Raw genomic sequence first — 22,496 nt, forward strand, 5'->3', positions numbered from 1 at the left:
TGGTTAATTGATTTCACTTGTTTAATTATGGCTTAATTGTAGCAATTAAGCACAAGGCATTGTGTATATAAGGAGGGTGTTGTTTGTAGGATGTTATCTGAAGAAGTTCGTTTTCGAACGAAACCTAGGTCATCTTCGTTCGTTGTTGTTTCAATAAACTGCATTGGATTATTTCATTTCGTTTTGGACTTATTTTTTACAACAGTTCGGTTGTATGCTGGTTGGCTGTTGACGACATCTCCTGGTTGCCTGGACATCCTTGTTGGTTAACACAACTTCTGCAACATCAACAGAACATTTTGGAGGAAGAAGTATATCTCCCTGGGATACTGCTGCTCTGAAGCAGACCCACATCAACGGTGAGCAGAGTTCATCTCTGTCCATTTTCAGTGCAACTTGGATCTGTGGCTGGGAAACAGAAAGTTTGCCCCAGGACTGCACCATGTACTACTAATATACAGAGGTAGTTCCTAAATGCTTTATGCCATGCATATGTCCCCTTGAATTGTCAATGATATGATCAATTATTTTCATTGGGGTAATATATAATTATCGACCATGGGATGAGTAAGGTCAGTTTCTAACTAAATGGGATAGGTTAATTCAGGCACATTGAGGGAAATTAACTAGGCTTAAAATGACCTACAAGGGCAGCTAGCCTAGTAATTACCTATGCATTTATGAATAAAGGAATAGGGGAGTAATAACAATACTGATTGCTAGTGGGGCTCCAGTGGTGATAGAAGAGGGGAAAAAAGACAATAATACTAAATTTTTGGTAGTAAGGGGCTATTGGCAAGGGAGAAGGATTACACTACCATATATTTATATTCCATCAAAAACTGCATTATGGAGATTAAGAAAATTTTGGGAGAAATCAGCTTTCAGCAGGGGATATTACTTACTGGTGGGAACTGGAAATTGATTTTTAATAGTGATAATCTATCAGGGAGACCAAGAAGGGAAAATATAACAAAAGAGGATAGCTGTCTGAAGAAATTTCTGAAATGTTTGATGTTGAAGACTTGAATTCAGCAGTAGGAACTCAGAAAGAATTTACATATTTTCCAAGGTACAATAACTGGGCTAGACTGGATAGAAATTATATTTCACAGGGACTTGTGTATTTAATTGAAAGCTTTGATACACATCCAGTAACTATTTTAGATCATATACTGATGAAAACTAGGATAAAAATACAGAGTAATGAAGTAAAAATGAGACACTTATGCTTTTTCTCCTGTTAAAGGAGAGGGATTTAACAGATAGTTAGTAGAAGTTATTTGAGAGTTATAAGGGAAGATAGAAACTTTTCCAGAAGGAATAGCTAGTGAAAGAGATGTAATGAAAATGGAATTTAAAATAGGGTACAAATAATTCCTATTACTTCTTAACTGTCTTCTCTTTTATTTAGAGGGGATGACAAATGGTGAAATGTTGCAGAAGAAGAGGAAGAGGACTCTCACAGAAGAAGGAGAGGAGCAATTGGAGAATGCTAAAGAGAAAAGCCGGAGTATTTGGGTAATATGCATGAATTTAGAAAGATTGCTGTTAAGCAACTATTTTTTGTTAACAACTCCAGAGCACAAAACTTTTACTGTAACAACTTGTACAACAGAATGTAGAAAGTGTTGTCACCAAACTCAGGGACCTTATAACAAGAGAAATAACTAGAGATCCTATAGAGGTATTACAGATGTTTTGGAAATTGTATAAACATTTTGTACAAAGCAGAGGAATGTGGGAACTAGGAGCTAGCACAACTGGAAATACTTATGGAAGAATTAATTATGCAAAGGTTAAAGGAAGATGAGGCTCAACAACTACTAGTTATGATAAGGAAAGATGAGAGAAAAACATTTATATATAATCAATCTGCAGGGAAGTGTCCAGGAACATATGGCATTCCTGAAGAAGTTTGGAAGTTAGGAGGGAAGAAAGTGATAAGATCTGGAAGATTTTTTTAAACACCTTTATTGAATTATCACTTGTGACATAGGCAGATATATATTTATATAAAAGTAATCAAATTATATTAACAAGCTGACATTTACAAATGTTATATAGCAGATATATTGTTAAATTTCATATAATCAAAGCAATATTACACAAATTGTTCAATTCCTGCCTTCTCTTAAACCTCATTCCTCCTCCAAAATATTTCTCTGCATCTACTTTTCCCACAATTTCCATTTTTTCTATGTAATTTTCTCCTAACCTTTTCTAAAGATCCTACTTCGTGTTCTTATATCTGAGTTACAATATTCATTACTTCAACTATAGTTGGTTTAGGTTTTGAATTCCATTGTATAGTAATCGCTTTTTTGACAGCCACTAGAACCAAACTTAACAAGAGCTTACCAAGTCTAGGGAGTTCAGATCCTGTATCTCAGCTCAAAAAATAATTTCCTTAGTTACACTCATTTGCTCAACCAGTATTCCTGATATGATACTCTATAGGGAATTTTAAAGTCTGCCAACTCATTACACTCTGAGAACGTATGCTTCCAGGTACCTCTTTCTTCTCCCTTACACCTCCAACATTTGACATCTACCTGAGGAAAATTTCTTTAGAGTGTGCTTGGGGTATAAAAGTAACTATGCAAATACTTACAGGCAAAAGTCCTAAATTGTCTAAATTTTGTTGTATATTTGGGAGCCATACATTTGTCCTCCCATTGTTTCTTTGTGAATGGAATATCTAATCTCTCTTTCCAACCTTTTCTGACCTCTTCTGATTGAGTTATCGTACCATATTTTATATGCCTTAATTATCGATTTTTTAACAACAGCTTCTTTTCTAGATTCAATTAATGCAACCAGTGCAGATCTTTCATTTATGATTCCCTTATCCCTTTCTCTTTATCTAGAATCTGCTTTCCCTATCAGGAATTGATACCAATCTCTAGCCTACAGACTAAATTAATTCTTGGCCTCTTTCCATAATATTATCTTTCCCTCTCTAATTATTTGATCCCAGTACCTTGGTTCCTTTGCCAACTTCCTCCAGTAAATTCCAGCCCCCATTTGTCTATTTTCTGTACCCCTAATTGCAGTCATCCCTATTGACAGAATTCATGTCAGCTTTGTTGTTAGTATACGTTCTGCTATTTTCTGAATATAATAATAATAATAATAATAATAATAATAATAATAATAATAATAATCTGTATTCCATTCTTTCCTTATTTCTTATTTCTTGAATTACCCCCCCTGCTTCACCATCATTCTTTTCCACTTTGAATTGTAGCTTTCTGCATATGTTATATAGAAGAGCCTTAACTGTGTAGCTCTAAAATAGCCATTCAAATCCGGTAATCCTAAATGCCCTTGATCTATTGGGAGAATCAACTTATCCCACTTGACTCTTTGCTCTCTTCCTCTATAAATAAAATCATTCAACTCTTAGCAAATTGCTATCCATAACTTCTCTGGTTGATCTAAAATATGATTTAATTATGTATAAAAATAAAGGGACTCCAAACATTTTACTGCTTGTATTTTGTTATCTTCCACACCCATAGGCAAAAGATTTCAGCTTCTCAGTTTTTGTATTATTTTTTTAGTTTCTTCTCACGTATCATTTGCTGCTGTAACAAAATCCTTTTTAATTCACACTTCTAAATACTTAATTTTATGAAATCCCCATAAATATGGGTATTGCTGAACTAATTCATGTGTGGGTACTTAGTTTATAGCTGTAGCCTATGTTTTATCATTATTAATTTTATATCCTCCCTAAAAAAATTAACTATCTCAGAATGTTTCACAACACTGACATGTTATTTTCTGGTTCCATCAAGTGCAAAATAATATCATCTGCAAATAAAGCCAATTTGTTTGAACACAATACCAATTATATTGTTGAATTTCTGAGTCCCTTATATTTTTTTGCCAATGGTTCTAAATATAATACAAACAAATGGGAAAAACAACACCCCTGTCTAGTTCCTGTGTTCAGACACATCTTAACAGAGAGGAACACTTCTGTTTTGTTTTTTTGCCTCCTATCCCTCATATAGCTTTCTAATTAACTTTAATATTGTATCAGGAAATGCAAATGCTTCCATTGCCCTACTCATAAAATCCCAGCTTACTGTATTGCGTGTTTTTCTGCATCAAGCCCCACAAATAATGGTGGTATTTTCTTACATTTTGCTTACCTCTGGATCATCATTGTTCTGTTGATGTTTGCCTCTCCTCTGCAAAACTACATTGATCCTTAGCTATCAATTTTGGCATCACTTTTACCATTCTTTTAGCCATTATAGAAATAAACACTTTATAACCATTGTTTAAAATTTAAATGGGCCTATATGAATCTGGATCATTTGGGTCTTTACCATCTTTAGGTATTGCAGCCACTACCGTTTTTTCCAGGATGTTGGTGCCTCCCGTCCTTTTAAAATGCTGTTAGCTCTTTATCACTTTCTTCCTTCCTAGCTTCCAAACATCCACCAGAATACCATCTATTCCTGAAGACTTTCCTGCAGAATGGTTAATCATCACCATTTGGGTCTACTTCAAAAGATCGAAGACCCATATAATCAACTTACATAACATCAAGACCACTTCAGCGAAGCTCCAGTTATTCGAAAGCTTACAATCTTGAAACATAGAACATCAAACTATAGAAGGGATTAGAAGTCCGGTCTTCACTTAAAGGAGCAGTTCTCTCATTAAACATAGCCTACAGTAAATAACTATCATTGGTTTGAAATAGAGATCGCGGTACAGTGAGCATCGGGAAATTTAGATTTCGGAATTGGTATATATAATTTAGGGGTGTGTGGGGGGCACAAAACTGCTGGTAGTTATTATTGTAGACTGTTTTTAATAGGAAAAATGTTCCTTTAAGTTAAAACTGGACTTCTGCTGCCTTGTATAGTTCGATGTTCCAGGTTTCGTGATTGTGAGTTTTTGGTTATCCAATGTTTCAGTGATGTGGCCTCAATGTTTTGTAAGTCGATTATATGGGTTTTCAATGTTTTGAAGTAGACCCCACCATTTTTATCTCAACTGCACCTATCTTAACTGTTAGTTGTTGAGCCTCATCTACCTCTAACCCTCGGTTTATTTAAGTCTTCCGTAAATATTTCCATTTATGCATTTTCTTGATTTGTATACTTCTCTGCTTTATACAAATTTTCATAAAATTTCTAAAATATCTATAATAGTTCTACAGGATCTCTGGTTATTTTTCCTGCCATAGGCTCCCCAAGTTTGGCAACAACCCTTTTTAATTTATGTTGCCTAAGTTATTGTGCCAAATATTTTTATGCTCTGCAGTTATTATGAGAAAACAGTTTAACAGCAATATTTTTAAACTCATTCATATTATACAGGTACTCCCTTATTTTCTCTTTAGCATTCTGCAATTATGCCTCTTCTTGTTCTGTGAGATTGGCCTTATTTTGTAATACTTTAACCTTTGTCAGGCCCTCTAAATAATTTTATTACTTCTTAACCAGATATCTTTTTCTTTTAGTTCTACCCTATTTAATTTTATTCCACTCAGTAGTTATAACTTCTGTAGTACTTTCTATTTCCCTAATAACTCCCAAATAATTTCCACTACCCATTCTTTAAATTCCTCTTTTTTTAACAGGTAGGTGGGGATGTGCCAATGTCTCATCTTTACTTCATTACCATCCATTTTATCTTAGTAATTATTTGTGCATGATCTGAAATAGTTATTAGCTACATGTCAAAGTTCGCAATTAAATCCACATGTTCCTGTGAAATATATTTTTTCTAGTTTAGCTTAGTTATTGTACCTTGGTGAATAATATGAAAATTCTATGAGATTCTACTACTGAATTCACATCTTTCCTACCAAATAATTTTATAAATATCTTCAGAAATATACTGTCTTTTATTTTATTTTCCCTTCTGGCCCCTCAGATACATCCTCATTGTTGCAAATCAAATTCCATTTCCCACCTATAAGTAGCATTCCATGTTGAGAGATGATTATTTCTCCTAATTTTTAAGCTCCATAACAGCAGTTTTAGGTGGAATACAAATACATGCCAACATAATCCTCATCCCTTGCCAGTAGGCCCTTACTATCAGAAATTTGCCATTATTATCTTTTTTATTATGTTCTATTACTACTGGAGCTCCTCTAGCAATTAATATAAGTACTACTCTTTCTCTTTCTCCTTGCTGTTCTGCAGAATAGCTATCCTGAAATCCTTTCTTTATCAAATTTGCATGTTTTCCAAATGTGTCCCCTGTAGCATTGCTATATGCACTCTGCATTTCTTAATATAATTAAGCATTCTTTCCTTTTGCTTATACTCATGAGACCATTCACATTCCAACATAATATGGAAAGTGTTGCCATTATGGGAAGAAGTCATTATTCTCAGCTAATGACCAGAAGGGCCTTTTTAAGCCTAACCATGCATCCCAAATCTCTGACAAGTTCTGGTACCTTTGTAAGTATAAGCAAGAACTTTGGAGGAGAAACATTTACATGCAGGGGGCTGGGAGATGAATTATTTACAGGCTGCCTATGTCCATTAGAGACATAAGTGCCAAACCAGGGTTGGATTTCCTGTTCCCCATTCAGTTGTCCAAGTTACACTTGAATTGTGTTAGGGAGGAACTCTGCTGCACATGGATGGGGAGCCTGTTCCAGAGAAGAGGTAGTCTCTGGGATGCATAGGGATGTATACCTGTCTCTTCAGTAGGTCCTATTTATCTATGGCAGCTTTTTTAAATGTCTATTTCCAGCTTTTATGATACATGCACCCATTAATGTTTGGCAGGTTAATCTTTTATGCATTTTTTATCAACATTGTTACTTATGTCACATTTCACAAGACTTTTTGTTTTAAAAAAACTCTCAAAAATGTGTGCTTTCAGAAATCATTAACTTTTAGCCTTGAAGAAACCAGTGTTCTGTCTTTTGCTGCCCTATTATCAGCGGGTTCCTATTAGAAGACCGAAGATGCATTCTTTTGAATGCATCTTGGTCGAACATAAAAGACTGAAACGACAAAATATCAAAGCGGCATGTAAGCAAATTATTTCCCTGGGAAAGAATTTGCTTGGCCACATCAGTACTTTGCTGTTTTTGGCATTGTAGTGCGGTCTCAGAGTTTTTATATTTAAGTAGGTGGGGTGTGGGGGCAGAGCCCCCCACTTAATGTAATGTTATAAAGTGTTTTCTTTTTTTTTTTTTTGTTGTTGGAACAGCGATTTTTTTCCCTTGGAAAAAAATCGCTGTTCTGACAGTTTGATATTGTAAGCTTTCACTTACATAGGGTCGATTAATCACCGTTCACTTTTTTAATTGTTTGGTGATGTAATATAGATCCTTATCAGCTTGTCTGCATGGAAACATAAAAGAAAAAAATAGTCCTCTGCTGCCACCTGATGGACAAGCTGAAACATTTCTTGCTAAAAGAAAACTTTTCATTATATTTGGTGTTCTCATATTTACTTGTTTCCACTTGGTGATTATATTAAGCAAAGGGTCTTAATTCAGACATTCAACTATGCAGAAGTAAGAGAAAACATATCAGCTCTACATATATTGTGATCTGAGTACTTTTACACGCCATCCCCTTCCTCAACAATTCTAGATGAAAGCCTATTAACATAACATTTTTTAGCTTTTTTCCCTCTTTTTGCACTGTAATGTTTACAATTCTTAATACCAAAAAAAGAAGAAAGAAAGAGAAGAGGAAGGAGTGAAAAAGGCATCTGTTTACATTAGTAACGTTATCAAATACAAGAACAAGTAAAAATATTTTACTGTAAAAATATGCAGTTTATATTTTGAAATGTTTTATAGAAATGGTGTTAAGAACAGAAAATTTTCCTATAATTACCTTTTTCCTTCTGCTGCTTCTTCCCCTCCCCTCAGATTCCTCCCAAACGTTAATGGCATGAAGTGAGGGAAATTCTTTTCAGTTCTCTACAAGTTTAACAAAGTCAGCAAAAGTCCAGTCTTTTTACTTATTCTTATACAGCTGCATTTCACAAATGTGATTGATGCAATTGAGTCTCACATTACTTTACTAATTTATTTGTGGCTCTTTTCTTTCCCTATCCATCTCCATCTCCCAACTCCAATGTTTCAATTCCAAGGTGCTCCTGATTCTTCTGCTCAATTCCTGGGCTTTTCTCTGTCTCATAGGCATTTTCCTTTGAAACAGTAGAAAAGGTTTCACTGCCAACGTCTGTCTATGTGGTTTATTATCAAAAGAATGAGAAGTAGAATCCATTTCTGCTTGATGGCTCACTTTTTGTTGGGCAAACTTCTGCATTTCCTACTTAGCCCATTCTGCATCAACAAATTATATTGATCCTCCAAGAAAAAATATTCTGAAGACAGCTAGATACTGCAACTTGAATCTCACACCTGCTTCTCAACCTTCCCTGATTACTGGAATAAATTTGTTTATATTCTGCCTGGTGTATATAATACTTATAATACTTTGCAACAGTTTTGTCAGAATCAACTCTTTCTGCTGGTAGGTTTGCATTTTCACTAATGATGGACTTGGCTGCTTTCTCATGGCCAGATTTGGAGCATATACATTGTCCGACCTTTCAGTTATCAGTTCCTGGTGTGGAATACCAGTCCAGTTGCTTATTTGTGCCTTGATAAAATTAATACAGTCTGTTCCTGTTAGTTTCTCTGGTACAGCAGAAAATTTCATATTTTCCCCATATGCTCTGCCATCTAATTCTACCATTTTTTGAAAGATCTCTTCTTGAGCCATCTCACATTCAGCCAGCCTTTTCTTCATTTTTAACTTCTTTTATTTTTACAGTTGTATGAGCTCATCTAAATATCTTTTTAAAGCTTCTTCCATTTTTTATAGCCTTTTGCTATTTGACTTGATATACTACTTCCTTGTTTTAATCAGCTCTGAGAACATTTTAGTTATTTTTACTTCTAGATTACTGGAAGCCATGTCTTGTATCAAAGCTGAAGCTTGAACTGCTTTTTTTGTTGAACAGCTGATGGATTCCTCCCAGTTAGTGTTTTTTCAAAACCTTTTCTACTTAATTTTATGTCAGGCTCCCTTAGTTTCTTCTTTGCTGGCATCCAGGCAGGGTACATACTAGCAAGTAACTGAAACTTTCTTAAGCTGACAGTATCACTGCCTGTTATTTCTGAGTTATTGTTTTCACATTGGGAGTGCTGAAATTAAACTGGTCATAAGCGTGTAGCCATCTTGGAAGTCAGAAGATTTTGTTTAACAGTATTTTAAAAGATAGGGAAGCACAAGCATTTTGGAAGAAATCTGTGGTGGCTGCATTGCTCAAAGTGGTTAAACACTTGTCAGATCCAGCTCCATATAAACCTATTTCAGTTTTAAACAATGATTATAGTGTTTGTCTAGCCACAAAAATGTTAAATGTTTTGTGAAAAATGGTAAAGATGTTGCCAAAATTGCTAGATATGGATCAGTGTTGTTTTGTGGAGAGGAGTCAAACATTTGACAACATTAACATAAAGATGACTTATGTTGGTGGGTTTTGATACAGAGAAAGCATTTGACAGAGTATGCTGGGATTTTATGAGTAGGGCAATGTTTGACTCCTCTCCACAAAACAACACTGATCCATATCTATCAATTTTGGAAACATCTGTACCATTTTTCACAAAACCTTTTTTTTCCACTTTATATTCTTAACCCTATTCCTACTCATGTAACATTTGCCTTCAATTCTACTTACAACTCTTACTCTGTTATATGAGAATAACATATATATTATTTCCCTTTTCTAAGATTTGCTCATACCTTCTAGTTGATTTATAAAAATTTAGTTTAATTTTTTGTAGAATTTAGTTTAAATTTTGTAGAATTGTTTAGTTTAATTTTTACTATAATTATTTAATATACAAATTTATTATTACAACTGTTCAGTAGACCAATACTACCTCTGTATTGTGATTATTACTGGTTCTGAACATTGTTAACTTTGTCATTATTCGTGCTTGGAGTTTTTCTCCCCGGGCCTCTACTGAAAATGGACATATATCCAGCTAGACTAGCCCGGTCAACAAATGTAAAATAAATAATAATAAATAAATAAGCAGTTGCATTCCTTGATACAATAATGAGGTTAATTAGGAGGATATATAAAGTATTGGAGGCAAGAATTAAGATGGAATGGTTCCTCTTCAATAAGATGTGTTTGAACAGAGGAACCAGTCAGGGGTGTACTCTTTCTCCTTTATTTACTTTTTATTTAGAACCATTGACAAAGAAAGTCAGGGACTCAGAATTTCAAGGATATAATTGGTATGGTAATCAAGAAAAGTTGGCTTTATTTGCCAATGTTATTTTGTACTTGATAAGGCCAGAAAAAGACATCTTGGTATTGTGGAACATTTTCTGTTTTTTTCCTTTTGAGATATAAAATGAATGAAGGTAAAACAAGAGCTATAACCATAAATTATGTACTCACACATGAATTGCTTCAGCAATACCAATATTTATGGGGATACAATAAAGATGAGACATTAAGGAGTAGGGATTAAAAAAGGTTTTTGTTATGGCAGCTAAGGATATGTGAGAAGAGACTAGATAAAAGATACAAAACTGAGAAAATGGAAGCTCTTGTATTATATATAATGACAGTAAGATACAAACTGAAATATTTTAGTTCTTTTAGTTTTATATACATGTCAGGCTTTTTTATAAACCAGAGGAGAAGTCATGGACAGTAAGCAACAAAGAGCTGTAGGATTTTTTTGGAAGGGGAAGAGGGCAAGAATTAATTAGGATAAGGTGTTCCTCCCAATAGAACAAGGTGGTTTAGGATTACATGACACGAACATTTTAGACCTATGCAATTGAGGCTCATATATGTATAACACAAGCAGAAGATTATAATTCAATATGGAAGGAGATGATGAATTGGGGAGTAAAATAAGGAGGGAGTGGGATTTTGGATGCAGATCGTTAAGGAGAATAATAACCATACAAAATATTATATTCTTAACATTGCAGAGAGTATTTTAAGAACTAAGCCAACATGATAATGGAGAAAGAAGACAGCTATTCAGATGAAATGATAAAACTGTGAAAATCAGAGGTTGAAATGAAGAAAAGTCTGGCTGAATATAAAGCTTCACAAGAAGAGATATTCCAAAAAATAGTAGAGACAGCACAGAAAAAAATGAGATTTTCTGCTGCCTTGGAAAAACTTGAGGGAACAGACTATTTATTTAACACAAATAAACAACTGGACTGGTGTTCCAAAGCAAAATTTGTTAATTAAGATGGCACATCAGGTCTATATCATAACTGCGAAAGCCCATTTCAGCGAATATGTAAACGTTGACACATATTGCATGAACCGCGAATATACCGAACTCCCTAAGCCACGAAATTCAAAATCTCAAATTGTCACAGTTGGCCCTTCTGCAGTATAGCTCCGTAAGGTAAGTGTGCGATAGTTATGGACCTTAGGGTTAGGGTGCAAGTTAAGGTAAATGCATAAATAGTAATGTATGTAAGGTTTAGTGTAAGGTTAGAAGTAGGGTTTTGTTAAGTGTATGTGGGTGGATTATTTATTTTGTTTGGGTATAGCTCATTAAGGTAAGTGTGCGATAGTTACGGACCTTAGGGTTAGGGTGCAGGTTAAGGTAAGTGCACACATGGTAGTATATGCATGCTTTACTTTAGGGTTAGAAGTAGGGTTTCGGTTACTGTATGTATATGGTTTATTTATTTTGTTTGGGTGGGTAGTATGTAGTGAGCGGTGGGGTTGGCCAACTATGCCGGTTCGAGATTTTGAATTTCGCGGTTTAGGGCATTCGGTGTATTCGTGGTTTGCACAATATGTCAACGTTTACGTATTTGCTGAAACTGGCTTTCGCAGTTATGATCTAGACCCGGCACATCATGAGTATTCTCCAAACCTGGCCATGAGAAAGCAGTCAAGACCTATATTTGTAAAGATATAATCATACCAGCAGGAGTTGATCCAACAAAACTATGTCAGAAAGGAAAGGAAAATTATTAGAAACTGGGTGGTGAGGTGGAGTGCAGATTGTTTGTGGCAAATGAGTAGTCATTTTACACTGCTTTGAAGTGAAATAAGTTTATCCCAACAAGTGGGAAATATTAGAGGTAGGTGTGAGATTAAAGCTGCTATATCCAGCTATCTTCAAAATATTTTTTCCTGGACAATAAAAACATTGATGCAGAACAGGCTAAGGAGGGGATAAACTTTTATTTTTAATCCAACAAAAAGTAAGCCATCAATGAAAAGAGGACTCTGCTTCTCATTCTTCAGACAACAAAACCAATTCAGAGACTTTGCCAGTGAACTCCGTTCTATTATTCCAAAGGAAAGAGTATGTTGGACTTGAAACAGAGACTGGTGTTGGGAGATAGACATTATCAGATAGAAGACCAGCAACACTGAAATTAGTGAATAAATGGGAGATTCTAAAGTATCAGCCCCACTGGGTGTAGAAATAGGCACATGAAATATGGCTTTGCAGTAAAAAGTAGAGAAAGACTAGAATTTTCTTATACTTTGTTAAACTTGTGGGTGAACTATAATACAAATAGCCCACTTTGTAATGTTTAGAAGTGCATTGAAGGAATGTAGAAGTAACTGTAAGTAAAACAGTTTTGTTCTTTTTAACGTTTTTATAAACAATTTCATGATGTAAGTCACATGTTATATTGTAAAGCATTTTTGTATAGTGCACAGTCAGGAGTATTTTATAGGTGAGGTAGACATGTCTTGTCAATGACTGCTGTATATGTTAAAGATGTTAAAGCAACAAAGTTCTACATTTTAGTTGTAAAATGTGCACTCTTTTTCTATAATAAGATAAAGGCTGGTCTGAAGTGATTAAAATGAATATAATGTGATATTGGGGTGCTGAAATTTCAAAGTGTACTGATATATAAAGAATTAAGATTAAGTTAAATTAAGTTATTAACTTCTCTTAATACTTTAAAGCAGTTAACAGAACAATGCACAGTTTTGGTTACTTAAAGGTAACCAGTGTACTTTTTCTTAGGGCTAAAAGCTAATATTGATGAAAATCAAGCAAGCAAGTCATTTTTGATATAGATATAGCATTTGGTGTAAGAGCTCATGCTGTAATATGCTGTTTAGCATGGGTAACTTTCATTTTATTTGAAGTACTACCTGTGGATGCCGATGTCAATTTTGGGCAGCAGCTCCTATCTGGAGGGGTAAACTTCCATTAGTTAAAAATGTAGATAGTTTGTATGTTTGCTCTAAGCTAAATGGGAATGGGAGGGGTCTGAAAATGTATTTAGTTTTGTTTGAGGTTCTTTATTGAAGAAAAAAGTCATGAAAAATGTGGCATAGGTTCAAACAGAGTTGTGAAGAAGCAACTTCTTAAAATATCAGCAGGCCAGTGTGTGCATATTAGTTATTAGGTGGAAATGCAGTATCAAAAGAACTGCCACGATTACTAGGTGGAAGTAATTGCTTTCTATCATAATGAATATGTTATCATGGAATATAAATGGCCTTAAAGGTATAGATAAAAAACACTGAGTATTGAATTGCATTAAGAAATAAAGGGTGCAATAAACAATGATACACATGACACATATGGATAGAAAAGCACATGTGAATTTTACAAAAAAGGATTTCAGGGTGGACACTCAGCAGAATATTGGGGGCAAAGGAAAAGCAAAATAATACTAATTGCTAGAGAGGCTCCAGTAATAGAAGAGTACAAAAAGAAATAGTAATGGTAGAGTTGTGGTAGTAATGGGCTATTTGATGAGAGGAGGATTATGTTGGCACATATTTACATTCCACCAAAAACTGCTATTTTGGAGCCTAAAAAGTTTGGGGAGAAATAACCAGCTTTCAGCAGGGAATATTATTAATCAGTGGAGACAGGAACTTGATTTGCAATAGTGAGGATCTATTGGAGGACCTAGAAGGAAAATATAACAAAAACAGGGACATTTTCTGAAGAAATATATGAGAATATGTGGTATGGAAGATATGAATTCAGTAGTAGGAAACTGGACAGAATTTACAATATTATTAATAAGTATAGTAACTAAGCTAGACTAAATAGAATTTATATTTCACAGTAGCATGACCATTTAATTTAATTGAAAACTTCAATACACATCCAATAACAATTTTAGATCATGCGCCCTTAAGATGAAGGGTAATGAAGTAAAAATAAGACACTGGTACTTTTCTTTTTTACTTGTTAAAAAGAGAGGCATTTAGAAAATAGTACTGGAGATTATTTGAGAACTTTTAGGAAAGATAGAAATGTCTGTAAAAGCAATATATTGTGTGTGTGTATCGGATAAAATGAAGTTTTAAAACAGAGTTATTTAGAGGAGCTTACAAAGGTCAAAGTATTACAGAGTAAGGGGAGTATAACATGATAGGAGAAGGAGTAACTGCAGAGTACTAAAGGGAAAATTTTATTTTATTAATGTTTATTTTGCTTTTGTTTATCAAGATTGTCCAACTGTGTTTAGTAAAAAAAATCCCTTACATCAGAGACTATATGAGAAAAGCTCCAAAATATTACAGACATTTTAAACAGATATTCGGTAATTACATGAACAGACATTAAGTAAGATATGTTAACAGTTACACATGCATTTGCTAATTAGTTTATATTTATATGAAATAAAGGCAACTAGTCTGCCATAAAAGGTAAGTGTGCATTCTGTAGCTGTTGAACACTGAACATTGAGCATTTGGGTTTAACAGATAATAGGTTTTGTGATTAATGCTTAGAAAGCCAAAGATATTGAAGTGAGGGGAGGAACTTGGTAGGGTAGAAATATTAATATGTTAACATGTGGTGTATTGTGCAGGTTCAGAGACAATTATGTATAGTTATCATACGGTTTGTTAAAAATATAGAGGTGAGGTGGTAAGCAGTGTCACATAGACTATGTATATGGTTTGGAGATACTAGTAAAACTATGCATGTATTGGTGAAGACTGGTTATAAGTCATAGGATTCTGGATGAAAAAAATGGTTTGATGAAGTTTAAAGCTGATGATTACAGTAGCATTTATCCTGGAGATATACAGGAGGAGATCCATTGATTTCATGGATGAAGCTTTAGCTGTGTTTTAAATGAGTTTATATTCTGAATAGATTTCAGTGGTAGTGGAATGTTGTTCCATAGTTTAACTACTTTGTTTACATATGTATTTATTTTATTTTATTTATTTGACATTTGTTTACTGGAAAAATCTGACTGGGGTCTGATAAACCCATTTTCAGCAGAGGCCCAGGGAGAAAAGCACCAAAAAATACATAATTAGTAATAACAATCATAGACATGGTAGAATAATGAAATATACATCAACTAGTTAAGATAAAAGAAAAATGTTGATTGATTAATAAAATAAAAACACTAGGGAGATATTATAACAAAAATGTATTATTTGTAGGAAAGAACAGTAAGATAATATAGATTAATGATACCATAAGAGGAAATAGAAAGTGAGATATGATAAGACAAGGTTGAAAGTAGAAGGGTGAAGGTGTTTAAGGGAGAAGGTGTAGTAAAAAGAAAGATAGTTGAAAAGGTAGCTAAAGGTAGATAAAGTTAAAGTGAGATGATATAATATTAAGTGGGATTAGAGCAGGACCAGATCCATGCTTTGCTTAATAATTCTTTTAAGGCACATCTGAATGAGGGAAAGTTGTAATTTTCTCTGATATTTGTGGGAAGATGATTCCGGCTTTAGCAATGGAGTAAGAGTAGAGGCATTTTCCTGCATTTTTCTTGGGCATGTATATTGACAGAAGTTGTTTGTCTTTGGATCTTAGAGATCTAGTGGAGAGATAGCTAGAGAGAACAGACGTTAGAAGGGCAGACAGTGTGTTGTGGGCAGTTAAGAGTTGTAAAAAATTAAGGTGTTGTGGTAGCTTGAGCTATTGTAGTGCCTGAAGTGAAATGCAATGGTGAGTAGAATAGGTAGAGCATACCTCTCAACTGTCCAGATTTTTGCCTCATATTTTTGGTCGGTTCCTCATAAAATTTGTGGCTTTCTGGCACAACTGGGATGATCTGAGGACTGAAGTCACTAAATAATGACATACATTTGAGTTTAAGACTTCAGATCCTTTAGAAAATGTATGTTAGCATAGACCCTGTTACTCTAGCAACTTTCTAAGTTTATAAGAACAATATTTAAAATCTGTCCCCATTTTTGGGCCTTTGTCTCCTCATTTTTTCAGGCTTTGTCCAGATTTCTTGCACTAAGAGGTTGAGAGGCATGAGGTAGAGTTTGTGGTGAATTTTCCTACTTTGTTATAGCAGGCTTCAAGTTTTGATAAGAGGGAGGTATGGAAATTAGTAAGGATATTAGCACCATACAAGAGGGAAGGTAATAAGTAGGGGTTAGGAAGAATGAGTCTAGTAGTCTGATTAAGAAAACATGAATGCCTGTAGAGCATATCTAGTCTCTGGTGAGTTTTTTTTAAATGTTGTTTTGGATATAAAGGTCAAATTTTAGTTTTCATCAATAATTACACCTAGCAGCTTGGTGTGTGGCGCTGCTTCAGTTAGTGTCATTTGTGATGTGATTATCAGAATCTCTAGCATAGTTTATGGTGTGCATGAAGGATATCAGAGCGGTTGAAGCGCTACAGTTTGGTCTGAAACCATGCTGGGTTGGGGAAAATGGTTTGTTGTGGAGAAGATAATTAATGAGTTGTGTATGGATACATTTTTCAAGTAATTTAGACAGAGGTGGTAAGATAGCAATGGGGCAGTAGTTAGATAGGTCTGAGGAATTACCCCCTTTGTGTAGTGGGATAATGAAAGACTTCTTCCAGATGCCTGGAACATATGATTATGTGATTGATCTATTTATAAGAATACTGACTGGGTAGGCTATGGACTCAGAAGCAAGCCTGAGGTATTGAGCAGGTATCTGCTGAATTAGAACTGGGTTTGAGTTTCAGAAGAATATTTTTTTATAACGTTGGTAGAGACTGCGTGAAGTGAAAAAGTATGAATAGAAGCAATAGGGCAATGAGTAACATTAGTACTAGTTGTACTTGGCTGAGATGTGTTGTAGGCAGAGGATTGTTTTACTGAAAGAGAAGGCTGAGTATTGTTTGACAGTAGGTTAGAAATAATATCTATCAAGTGAGAATTAAAATAGGTGGCAATTTAGAAGAAGATTTATCTGGGAAAGAGCTAGGATTTTGTTTTGTGCCTGTTTTAAGAAGTGGATTGATTGATGACCAAAATATATTTGGGTTGTATGAGATATTAGATTGCTGATAAGTATAATATTTTTTTTTATCAGAAATGATGAGCTGTTTGACTTTATTTCAGAGTTGTTTATAATACTATAAATTGTTTTGGCTTTTATTTTTCATTCATTTGTTCTATGCCTTATCTCTTAGGGGCATTAGTTGCTTGGTAGCAGCTGACAGCCATGAGGCATGATTAATTTTGGTTATTTTCTTCCGAGTAGGAGCTAAGCTGTTAAGAATGCTCAAAAATGTAGTATTAAAGTTAGTTACAGTGTCTTCAAAAGGAAGAGTTTTAGGACAGTCCAGTTAGAAGATTTTAGTATGTGTAGAAAGGACTCCAGATTAAATTTTGTTAGTTTCTGGACTGATTTATATAAATGCTTTTTAGGAGAATGGTTAGATATTCTGATGGCAAGGGAGGGTAGGTGGTCACTTAGTGCATTGGAAAGGGTACCTGTTTATCTAAAGTTCTTTAGGTCAGATACTAGGATCCAATCCAATATGTATCCTTGTGTGTTATATTTATCATACCTTGTAGGGGATAGTATATGTTGTGATAAATTAAAGAGGTTTATAGAGGTAGAGGGAGAGACTGATGTAATTTATGTTAACATCACCAAGCATAATTGTTTCATAAGGGATATTTTCTATGATCCAGGATAGAATGTTTTCAAGTATGGGGATGTTCTGTGCTGGGGGAATATAAATGACAACTATATATAGGTTTTTCGTGTTGTTCATTTCTAGGATGGTAATGAGTAGTTCAGCATTATCAAATTTGAGGTTGGGACCTAAGTAGTTTGTAACTATGAAGTAACTGTGTAAAATAATGCAATTTCACCAGCTTTTTTGTGTAGTCTATCTAGTCTGATTAAGTTATATCCTGGAGGAAACACTTCAATATCTCTTATGTTAGGTTTTAGCCATGTCTCAGTGGCAGCTAGAAAATATGGAGTATGTAGTGCAACCCAGGCATGAAAGTCTGAGATTTTGTTACAAATGCTGTGAAAGTTAAGGGTAATAAATTACAGATTTTTGCTTTGGGATGAGTTATCAGGGCAATGGGAAGGACCAGGGGTAGTGGATGGACCCAGATTAGTGTAAACATCATCAGAGAGGGAAATAAGTGAAAAATAGGTGGTGAGTACTTTGAGTGAAAGAGAAGGTTTTTTCAGGTAATATTCAGACTTACAGTTTGGGTTTCTCTTTTAAAAGTTTGATTTTAGGAGTGGTTATTATATGTGATTGAAATAGCCCCAGTGTTATAGTAGAGAAACTGTTAGTGTTATCAGGGATGTCTGTATCTGATGTTATAGAAGTGATATAGGTATTTGTAGTAGATGTATGGTAGGCTGTTAGTAGAAGAAGAAGAAAAGATAGAGAAAGGGAAATAAGTATGATGGGGGACATGGTGTTGGCTTGTATGTTGTATAGTAGAGAATTTGGCAAAATTGGTTATTCCTGAGAAGATGATAAAACTATTAGAAGGTGAATATTTAAAATGTGAAATAAAGAGATTAAGATAGATATTATAGTAGTGCTATAATGTGAAAGCAGGAGATATATTTTGACGCTATGGGGATATGGCAGATATGTGGAGGAGAGTGATGATGTTAATATTAAAATAGCTTTAATTGGTTAAAATGGATGTAGGAGGAGCATGGGAGGTATAAAGCTGGGAGTAGTGGGGGTGGGTGAGATTTGGGTGTAAGGGAGTGGAGTGAGCCTGAGAGTGGTGAGCCTGAACAGAGCGGGAAGAACCCAGTAAGACTTGCAGGTCAAGCTAGAGAAGAAAGATTCAGTAAGGAAATTGCTGATGTCCTTTTATAGCAGTACAAGTGTGTAATGTTTAGAGTAGATAATGAGCTAAGATAAAGTGCCAAAATATTCAGACCATGGACAATACAAACAGAAGAAAAGGACTGTTGAGGTTAGAATAAATGTGGAAAAAATGAACTAGTATAATTGCAGACAGAAAAAAACTAAAATAGAAAAAACATTAAACACAGCAGGAAAAATAAGTAAATGGAGATTATCTATATGTAAAGAAAGATCGGGTGCAATAATGGGTAACTAGTGTGTCCCAGTGATGAGCATGAAAAGTCAAATTAAAGGTAGCAAAAATAATGAGGGTTATACAAAAAATCCAAAAACATACAGGAGTAAGTTGCAGGTGGTTACAGAAGCAAAAGGGTCTGAATGTGGATAAAGTCTTTTAAGGTTCAGGTGATAACTGGTGCTGCAGTTGTGGAGGGTGGTGGAGACAAGTCTTATACCTATGAATAAAGGCAGAGAAAACAATGAAAATATGAGTTTAGGAGTTGAAATTAAATACAGTAACAGTAGGAATGGTTATAAGAGCAGAGCGAGGGTAGCAATGAGATGAGGCTGGGGAGATTAGAGTACAGAGATGGCAAATAGGGCCTATAAGAGGTGTAACAGTATAAGGCCAATAGAGAGAGGAAAGACAAGGTAAATTTGAGTTGAAATAATTGTTTAGTACATACAGATTAACTATAACCTGAACAATATGTGCTAACTCTGCATCAGTTACCTATCACAGAAACAAAATAGTTTATAAGCAAGTCGTGATAATATCAATAACAGAAACCCATAATTAGGGCTTAACAAGAATAAAAACTGTGGCAGCATTAATTAGCAATAGCACAAACAAAATTAAAATGTGATACAGTACTGCATGCTACCATATAAATGTAATGAGCATTATATTGCACTAAGGTCGCTAAGGTTTAAACACCATAATTGAAAGTTAAAAGCTGTTTAAAAGCCTAGATACAAACATTATGCAGTAAAAACACCTAAACACAGTAAAATAGTACCATACTTCAGCAGTCGCACATCACAGCTAATGCTTACACAGCACAAAGAATGTTAAAAGCCGATTCAATGCTAATAGTTGATCATTAGGTAAAAATGCAGTACAGATGCTTGAAACAAAACAAAAAATCAGTGTGGTATAACCTTAAAAATGGCATGCACATATTCGCTAAAGCTTGAACAGCACAAAATATGTAAAAAGCCATTTCAAAAGGGTCCAAGTTTGGATAAAGTCTTTTAAGGTACAAACAATAACTATTGCTGCAGTTGTGGAGGGTGTGGAGACAACTCTTATATTTGCACATCACCACAGACATAGGGGAGAAATCCTAACTTAAACAGAGAAAGATAGTCACCTGCAGTATTAGATGATTTGATTATAGTGATTAGTGATTTTTCTCTTGAGCATAAAATTCTATTGGGGAGAAGTGTTGCATTAAGTTGATAAGGGCTGGGAAAATTTCTGGCTTATACAGAAGTCTGTGTATTATACACAGACATCTCTATAACCCAGAATTAAACTTGCTAGGACTATCACACCACCTCTATCTTTCTCAGCTGTGTGATAGTCCTAGCAAGATTTATTCCCTGAATGATATGCAGTGGTGTGTTTGCTTGTTATAGTTTATTGCAAATTTGGCTATTTCTTTATAATATTGCTCAAGTTTGTACAGTTGTAAGACTTGAAGGTTAGTGAAGATTTAGGTACCATGGAGGAGAGAAGACAATAAAGAAGTAGAGGCTATACTTCTGGCTGTGTTAGTGAGACAGATTATTGCTGTGTCTAATGTACGTAGTTTTTGATGATTTTTTTAACCACATGCGATTCATGGTTGAATTTCAACTGGTCATATATCATGACACCCAGTAATTGTGCGTGGTTTATTTATTCTGTCATGGTGTTGACAGAGACAGTTCTGAATACTGTTTTGGTAGAGATGTGTTTTGCAGTAAAGAGCTATAAATAAATAACACTGGACAAAGTTTAAAAAGCATCCTAGTGAAAAAAGTAAAAAAAAAAGAAAGAAAAGTCTTGAGTGGTATGTTCAATGGAGCTTCTAAGGTCTAACCTGTATATTCAGGATTGATTAAGGGAGCTATTAGGTACCAGCAAACATTATTTAAAATAATTTTCTGATTTTCCTTCATTTTCTGATGAAGTTCTATTAAATAAAGAACACAAGAGCTTAACTATTGCAGGTCCAGTTTCCTTTCGTAAAGGGTCTTAGAAGTTTTCTTAGTTTATTTAGACAATTCTTCTGCTTCTCAGTTTAGTGTTTATAGTACTTAAAATCAGCTTTTGGTGAGCAGAAGAAAGCTGTGTGGAAGTGTATCGCATTTGTTGAAGATGCCTTTGCGTGTTAGCCATGTTTGCAGTGTTTGAAGGGTATTTCATTCTTTTTATGTCTGAATACTTTTTTGAATATATTTAGAACTATAATTAGCTAAACTATACTACAGAATATCTCAGCAGTATTCTCTGGATCAAATGGATAAATTTTATTTAGAAGACCTAATGACAAAAAGGTTTCTTAGCCAATGTTCCTTATGTAAAATGCAGAGCAGAAACACTATATATCTTGATCAGAGGATTTCTTATCAAGTGTTCCTTATGCAAAATATATAGCAGAAACACTATATATCTCGGTCAGAGGGTTTATCCAGTATTCCTTATGAAAAATGTATAGCACCCTCACCTCCTCTTTTTCCAGTCCCACTATGATGGTTGTCTTTATAAACAGTAATGGTATTTCTTATGTCCCAGTTCCCAATTTTGGATGATGTATTGAAGAGTAAATTCATGGGTGACACAAAAATTGGAGGAATTATTATTAATATACCACATCAGAGAATTTAACAGCAATTCTTGGATTGTTTATATTTTTAATTAAATTCAGCTGGCATGCAATTTAATTAAAAAAAATGTTTTGTGTGGCATTTTGGCGAAAGGAATTTTAATGATAAATATGCTTTAGCTGGTCAGCAAATAAATGCCAAGCAGTGTTGAAGATTTGGGTGATGCTATTGACTGTAGGTTGGATTTTGAAAAACATCCATTAAATATTATTAAAAAGTATTATGGAAACTTAAGTAATACTGGAAGATGTAGTTCCATTATACAAGTCTATTGTTAGACTTATTGTTGAATATTGTGGTAGTATATGCATTTATAATTCCATTTAGAAAGAGAATGAAACACATTCAGAAATCATGTACAAGGTCCATCAGGTTTTGAATCAGTATTCGTATAGGAACAGACTAAAAACTCTATATTTATTTTCAGTTGGTTATGTACTGGGTGTTAATAGTGTATTAATGCTCTGCACTTGAAGTTTTCTGGCAAATTCTGGACTTCCAAGATGGCTGCATACTGAGTAACATCTTGCTTCTAGCTTTCCCAGTGTGAAAACAGAAA

The 22,496-nt window shown here is 34.4% G+C and overlaps 1 long non-coding RNA gene across 1 annotated transcript in view; it reads left to right on the top strand.

Moving 5' to 3' along the window:
- Positions 1-209: 209 nt before the first annotated feature.
- The window catches only part of LOC122809741, a 77,939-nt gene continuing 55,652 nt past the window's right edge, over positions 210-22,496 (top strand). Inside the window, exons 1-2 of the long non-coding RNA XR_006365944.1 lie at positions 210-359; positions 1,415-1,521. This is a non-coding gene — a long non-coding RNA (uncharacterized LOC122809741). The remainder of the gene's footprint in view (positions 360-1,414; positions 1,522-22,496) is intronic.

The sequence above is a fragment of the Protopterus annectens genome, chromosome 8.part0, assembly GCF_019279795.1.
Source record: "Protopterus annectens isolate FY-2018-M chromosome 8.part0, PAN1.0, whole genome shotgun sequence".
NCBI classification, from domain to species: Eukaryota; Metazoa; Chordata; order Ceratodontiformes; family Protopteridae; genus Protopterus; species Protopterus annectens.